Here is an 8,204-nt window from a genome sequence, read left to right as displayed (position 1 = left end):
GACTATTATGAGTATTTAATCAAGTCTAAGTATTTAATCACAAAAAATATATTAAAAGCAATTAGCAGGATATCAAGGAATGAATCAAGACAATAGTATGAATACTTCTTTTTGAGATACTATACTCATTGTTCCCTTAAAGTCTCAATGGTAATTAAAATGTACTCAATTTTAGGCTTCAGAAAATTGAATCATTTCGACAGACCAGTAGTTAGTTGCTAACATCTTATCCTTACAAGGTGGGTTTATGGACAAGAGGTGAAATAATATCCCTTAGCTCTTCTAACGCTCGGGCATTCTTGTCAGTGGAACTATTAAGAGAACCCCATTTCTGCTCCAAATCCGCAGCAAACTTTGGACTAACAACACATAGAGTGTTGTACAGGTCTTTTATGGTCATTCCAGACAAAAGTATGTGTTTCTCTGTTTCAACCTTTCTCAAAGCTTTCCACACAAGACTTTGCTCATTCCAATCATTGTGCCCTTCTTCAAGGACCAGAAGACCAGGAAATTTTAGAAGTATTTCTCTAGTCTCTTTGTCATAACCTTCTCTATCTTCTCCCGTGAGAATCTTGAACAAGTCATAACTGATTCCCAAAATACTCTTACTTTTGGTCCAGGATTTCAGCTTCACCATGTGTATAAGGTGTGAATTTTTTTCATAGCATGGGATAAACAGTGAAAACACCAACAATATCTTTATCTTCCTTTAAAGAGAAGTCCTTATTGTTCAAGTTATGGAAATGAATATCCACCGCCCATTTATGGAACTCGGCTTCCACATAAAGAAACAAATTATATGGTGCCCTGATTACAGGCCGACACTCTGAGAACAGCTTCAGAAATGACTGAGAATAGTCCGCAATCCATCAACTTTTAGTCTGTTAAGTAGCCTGGGAGGAGGGACCACTGGTGGTACTGGAGCTACAGGGGGTGCCAGAGCCGACACTGTGGCTGTTGTTGGGATGGCTGACCTAGCACGGATCTCAACCCGCTGGGACTGTAGTGGTTGGTCATCATCCAGTTCAGTGAATGCGGCTTGGGAGCCCTCACTATCGGAGTTGTGCTCCGGAGCCTCATTAGCGGGCCTCTTGCCCTTGCCTTGTCCTCCCTTTGGAGGCTCGGGTTGGCTCCTCCTTCGTTCATATTCAGATATTTTAATCTTAGAAATAAATAAATGAGGTCGAAATTTCCTTTTAATATGTCACTAACTCATTGTTACTACAAATATAAGGACGGTTTGATAATGAGAATTTCCAAAACAAGACTTGCAATGAAAATTTCAAATTGAGATACAAATGTTTCATTTTGTTGAAAAGAAAAACATTTGGCCTATGAAACTTTCAAATACAACTTGAAGTTCGTATTCAAAATTAAAAGACACACGAACCCTTTCTTTCAGTTTTGCTATATTTTTCTTTTTTTAATTTTTCCCCATTTTTTTTTTATATAAAAAAAACCTCATTTTGTTTTTTTGAAAAGGAAAAGCACACTCTAACAACCAAATATTTTTTGTAAAAATTATAACCAAGCACAACTTTAAATTCAAAAAATTGAAATAATTTGAACAAATATTGGCAATAGTATATAATAGTTGGTATATGAGATCTAATCTATGATGGGGTGTACATGGCTGGGTTGGTTCAAATTTTTCAAATATCAAACCAAACCATTTGTGTCGGATTTTTGAATTTATAAACCAAACCAATAAAACTTGGGTTTTTCAACCTCGGGTTTTTTCGAATTTTTTTGGATTTTTTTGATTTTCGGGTTTTTTCGGTAAAATATTCATACAAACATATAATTTACTTGTATTTCAAATATTTCATTAGTCCAACCAAAATACAACTATCTAAGATGTTTCTTAAAAAAATAACACAAAATATGATATGATTAATTACATTAAAATATCCAATAAAAAGATAATAATGAAATCGCGTAAAAAAAGTATTGCAAAATAAGTAAATGCAAGATAATAATGACAATGATCATAATTTAAAAGTACTAAATCATGCTAAAATAAGTTGAATAAGTATTAGTTACATGACTAATTATTAAAGGAAATTAAAATTAAATTATGTATTTTAATTGTCTAAACCTATGTAAAACTAAAGAACAAATATTCAATATTATTGTCATTCTTAGTGTTGAATTGATTTTCTTTTTGCATTAGTATTAATTTGATTTTGATTTAAGCTTTATTATAATTACCAACATCTATGAACTACAATCTTTATTGGACCATTAAGAATTCTAACTTTCAAACATGAAATAATATATTAAAAGATAAAACTATGAAAAAGTATAAGAAATATTTAAAAATTATATCAAAATAAGTATTTTTACGTATAAAATAAAATTTTAAAATTATATATATAATGTCAGGTTAGTTTGGTCTCAGATTGTTTTTTTGTTAGTTGGAACCAAACCAACCCAAATATAGTCGAGGTTTTTTTACCAATATCAAACCAAGTCAAATCAAATCACTAGATGGTTTTTTCCTATCTGACTCGATTTGCGGTTTGGTCCGATTTTGTACACCCCTAATTATGACTATCTATTTGAGAATTATTATTATTTTAGAGCAAATTTAATTTANCACAAGAATGGACATAGCATTCAGTGTACAACATCTCAGCCAATTTATGCAGTCACCTAGAGATACACACTTGAAGGCAGCCTATCATGTACTTAGGTATCTAAAACAAGATCCTACTTTGGGGATTTTCATTTCAAACAAACCAAAGTTCACTGTTAGTGCTTATAGTGACTCAGACTAGGCTTCTTGTCCTGATTCAAGGAGATCAGTTAGTGGATACTTGGTACTTATGGGAGACTGCCCTATCAGTTGGAAGTCTAAAAAGCAGGCCACTGTGTCATTATCCTCTGCAGAGGCAGAGTACAGAGCTATGAGACAAGTTGTACAGGAACTAGTATGACTTGAAAGATTACTTGCTGAACTGCTAGTACATAGCTCTTTACCTATACATGTGTTTTGTGACAGCCAAGCAGCAGTTCATATTGCCAAAAATCCAGTTTTTCACGAAAGAACAAAGCACATAGAAGTGGATTGTCATTTTGTTAGGGACAAACTTCAACAAGGGTTGATTACACTTCATCACATTTCTACAAATTCACAATTGGCAGATGTATTTACCAAGGCCTTGACTGGAGTTAAACACTCAACACTTCTAAACAAGTTGTCTGTGATTACTTCACCTCCAACTTGAGGGGGGGGGGGGTGTTAGAATTAGTGAGTTGTAATTAGCTTTAGTTAGTTAGAGTTAGTTAAGTTGTTACAGAAAAGTAGTTAGTTATTTTCATGCTTTTCATACATGTATAAATACAGATTATTGTAAAGCTCATACATTCAGTTTTAGTGAAATACAATTCACAATCTCTCTAGAATGTTCCATTTCTCTTTACTAAACTCAAGCTCCATTAATGGAGGTTTTAGTTCTGCTGCTTCTAGTTTTAACATGGTATCAGAGCTTGGACTGAGCGATTCTCATGCCGCATTTGATTCTATTATGTGAATGTTGAATTGATTTCGATTCACTGAGTGTTGAATTGATTTCGATTTCATTGCATTCATCTGTTTTTCTTCTCTGAGTTGTATTGAGATTTTGATCTCGATTTCACTGTATTCTTTTGTTTCTGATTTGTGAACTGCATTGAGATTTTTCTTTCGTTTTTTTGGTCTTATTTTTTGAATTGATTTTGTATCTCAAATCTGAACCCTATTTCGAGTTTTTTTTCTTTGACGGTTGATGCACAAGATATTCCTACTGTTGCTCCTGCTACAATGGACATTGCTAGTCCATTTTATCTACATCCATCAGAAAAGGCAGGATCTACTTTGTTACCTGCTGTTTTTGATGGAACTGGCTACAGATCTTGGAGAAGAGCTGTACTAAGGGCACTATCAATAAAAAGCAAAACAGGTTTCATTAATGGGAAGATTGTGAAACCAGCTTCTACAGATCCAACTTTTGCACATTGGGAAAGATGTGATGATATGGTAACTTCTTGGATCCTCAATTCTCTTTCACCAGACTTGAGAGATGGATTGCAATATGTAAATAATGCTAGAGAGCTTTGGGAAGAATTAGAGGATCGTTATGACCAAACGAATGGTTATAAGTTGTACCAAATCCAGAAGGAGATCAATGACCTGGTACAAGGAAATCTAGACATCACTGGATACTATAAAAAGATGAAGAAATTGTGGGAGGAAATGAACACTATTGACATTGCATCTCAATGCTCTTGTGTGTGCACTTGTGGTGGAAAAACCAAGATGTACAAGGCTGAGCAAGACAAGAGACTCACTACTGATCATATAACCAACATTATACCTGAGCACACAGTGCAACCAAACTCAGAATCACACCACACCATAGAACCACTACCTAATCCTGATCCCATCATTCCTAATGAGGCTCCACCACTACCAATTCTTAGGAGGACAACTAGATCACTTCACCCTCCTAGCTACCTTAAAGAATATAACTACACATTGCCTAAGTTGCATTCACCCACACCTACACCTGATCCGCAACATTCTCTCACCTCAGTAATAACTAATCATAACCATGTATGTTTTACTACCCTATGCTCTAATAGCCAGCAGTTGGTAAAAGCAATCTCACATGACAATGAACCCTCTTGTTATGAGGAAGCAATCCTGAACCCTGCCTGGCAAATGGCAATGACACAAGAGTTTGAAGCACTCTATGCTAATGACACATGGGAACTGGTCCCCTTACCAGCAGACAAACATGCAATTGGATGCAAGTGGGTGTACAAAATTAAGCATAAAGCAGATGGCAGTGTAGAAAGGTTCAAAGCCAGGCTGGTAGTAAAAGGGTATACACAACAAGCTGGAATTGACTATACTGAGACTTTTTCACCTGTCGTAAAAATGACTACTGTAAGGACTTTGATATGTTTAGCTATAAAGAAGGGATGGAATATGTATCAGCTGAATGTGAACAATGTTTTCCTCCATGGTGACCTACATAAGGAAGTGTACATGACACTACCTAAGGGTCTTCTGGTAAATGAAAACAATTTGGTGTGCAGACTCAAGAAGTCTTTATATGGCTTGAAGCAGGCAAGTAGGCAATGGTATGACAAATTAGCCAGCATCCTTTGCTCAAAGGGATACACACACTCAAACAGTGATTACTCATTGTTTTACAAGAGAAATGGATATTTTTTAGTGTTTGTTGCTGTTTATGTGGATGATATAATTTTGACAGGAACTGACTTGGAGGAGATCACCTCTCTAAAGACCTTCCTACATAATCAATTTAAGATTAAGGACCTTGGAAGGCTACACTATTTCTTGGGACTGGAAATATTATATAGACAAGATGGTGTTCTCATTTCCCAGAGAAAGTTTACTACTGACCTTCTAAAAGAGTTTGATGTTATGAACTACAAAGTGACTACTTCACCACTTGACTCTGCTGAGAAGCTCACAGTTACTGATGGCAAATTACTATCAGATCCTACTCACTATAGGAAGCTCATTGGTAAGCTCAACTTCCTCACAAATACAAGAATGGACATAGCATTCAGTGTACAACATCTCAGCCAGTTTATGCAGTCACCTAGAGAACACACTTGAAGGCTGCTTATCATGTACGTAGGTATCTAAAACAAGATCCTACTTTGGGGATTTTCATTTCAAACAAACCAGACTTCACTGTTAGTGCTTATTGTGACTCAGACTGGGCTTCTTGTTCTGATTCAAGGAGATCAGTTAGTGGATACTTCGTACTTATGGGAGATTGCCCTATCAGTTGGAAGTCTAAAAAGCAGGCCACTGTGTCCCTATCCTCTGCAGAGGCAGAGTATAGAGCTGTGAGACAAGTTGTAGGGGAACTAGTATGGCTTGAAAGATTACTTGCTGAACTGCTGGTACATAGCTCTTTGCCCATACGTGTGTTTTGTGACAGCCAAGCAGCAGTTCATATTGCCAAAAATCCAGTTTTTCACGAAAGAACAAAGCACATAGAAGTGGATTGTCATTTTGTTAGGGACAAACTTCAACAAGGGTTGATTACACTTCATCACATTTCTACAAATTCACAATTGGCAGATGTATTTACCAAGGCCTTGACTGGAGTTAAACACTCAACACTTCTAAACAAGTTGTCTGTGATTACTTCACCTCCAACTTGAGGGGGGGGGGGGTGTTAGAATTAGTGAGTTGTAATTAGCTTTAGTTAGTTAGAGTTAGTTAAGTTGTTACAGAAAAGTAGTTAGTTATTTTCATGCTTTTCATACATGTATAAATACAGATTATTGTAAAGCTCATACATTCAGTTTTAGTGAAATACAATTCACAATCTCTCTAGAATGTTCCATTTCTCTTTACTAAACTCAAGCTCCATTAATGGAGGTTTTAGTTCTGCTGCTTCTAGTTTTAACACAGATGAAAAAGATGAAGTGAGCTCAAAGAGCAATCTTGAAAATAAGAATGAATATCAAGGAATTTGTATCTTTTTCAATCAAAAGAGAATTAACTCTGTCGAAATTTGAGCAATTAGTGTTAATTTGATTGAACCCTAACCCCGAAAAGGGGCATATCTGATGGAGAATATATATGCATAGCGGAAGCATACTAGAATTTTACTGCTTACATGAATAATAGATAATCAAATAGTTTATGCTAGAACACATATAATACGTTAGAACACATAAACTTGCTGGAATTTAATTCGATAAATACCTCTTGAAGCGTTAACAGATACCTTCAAGCAAATCCCCAAGTTAGACAGACTTTCAAGCGAATTCACAAGATAGACAACAACTATGGTCTTCTACAGTGATTCCAAGTTCACATCCGAACTCTCTCAATACTTGGGTGGATAAGTATCGAATAGAAAACTAATTCCATCTTTTTCTAGGTTAGGAGAATCTCTATTTATAAAGATTTCTTCTCCAATCCAAAAAGAGAAGAAAACCCACGCCTACTCCTTTTCCCCCTAAGAAATAGGATTCTGAGTTCTAGTTAAATATGGGCACTGGAGGGACCACATACTTAATTACGGAGGCTTCCTATTATGGAAATAATTTCAAATAATTAATTTGAATTATTCTTACCATAATAAATTACAAATCATTCCACTAGAAATTCGTAATTGCACTCCTCTATTTATATTTCGTAATTCCCCATTAAACACTTATGTAATTCCCCATGTTAAGATTTCAGATACTAATCAATAAATTAAATTACTGACGAATTTAACTTAATGATTAATTTCCTTTAGAGCACTACTTAACTTATTTTTTCATGTGTCGGATTCATAAATCCACTTGCAAGGTTTGAAACGATGAAAACTTATAAGTTTCTCAAAAAGGCGTATCAATCAATCTCTATAACGAGACATGGATTCCATCAACTAACTTATTATTTCACCAATATATATTATTATCATCCAACTTACCAGGCATATTGACCTATCTCAGAATCTCATCTTTTAATAAATCAAAATGATAATTAATATATAAAGATCATAATAGTTATATCAGGATTAAGAATATAAGTACATTTAATAGTTTAGAGAATATGTTTTGTCAGTCAGTCTAAAACAACTATCTCTACTCGGTCCCGTTCAATACATACAAAATGCACTAGCACAAGAAGTTGGAACTATACCGTTCCCATAATCAAGATAAATTACATATAATCTTGTGCTACAATCGTACCGATGACATGTCCAATTTCCATCCTAGATTGTGAACAAAAAACTTTATACTTATAAGAACCGATGATTTAATCCTCTGTGTATAAGCTAAAACTTTACACACTAAATTATCTACTATATAAGTAAACATACACCATAAATAAATATATGATTTATTAAAATTGAGCAAATATTTATTCTATAATAAATATTATTTCTTAACACATGGTTAATAGTATATATCCCAACAATATCATTTTAACAGTGACTCTGCAGTCATACTGTTCCAAAAATGAAGAACAAGCATCCTCTATATACACATGAATAAATAGTGCATGAAGGCAATGCTCATAAGTACTCTGAGCAAAAGTACTACTATATATAGTAACATTAATCCTCCAATGTTCATCTTTAAATCCAGCTTTTCCATCCAATTTTCTATCCCATTCTAATTCAATTTTCCTTTGCTCTGTCAATCCACAAAATTTTTGTAAACTTTCATCC

The 8,204-nt window shown here is 34.6% G+C and overlaps 1 long non-coding RNA gene across 1 annotated transcript in view; it reads right to left on the bottom strand.

Moving 5' to 3' along the window:
• Window positions 1-8,204, bottom strand: part of LOC125862348 (uncharacterized) — a 40,315-nt gene that overhangs the window by 26,439 nt on the left and 5,672 nt on the right. The gene's annotated exons all lie outside the window — the stretch shown is intronic.

Source organism: Solanum stenotomum, chromosome 4, assembly GCF_019186545.1.
Source record: "Solanum stenotomum isolate F172 chromosome 4, ASM1918654v1, whole genome shotgun sequence".
Taxonomy (NCBI): domain Eukaryota; kingdom Viridiplantae; phylum Streptophyta; class Magnoliopsida; order Solanales; family Solanaceae; genus Solanum; species Solanum stenotomum.
Note: the sequence above shows the minus strand (reverse complement) of the source record. Positions and strands in the feature narration are given on the sequence as shown.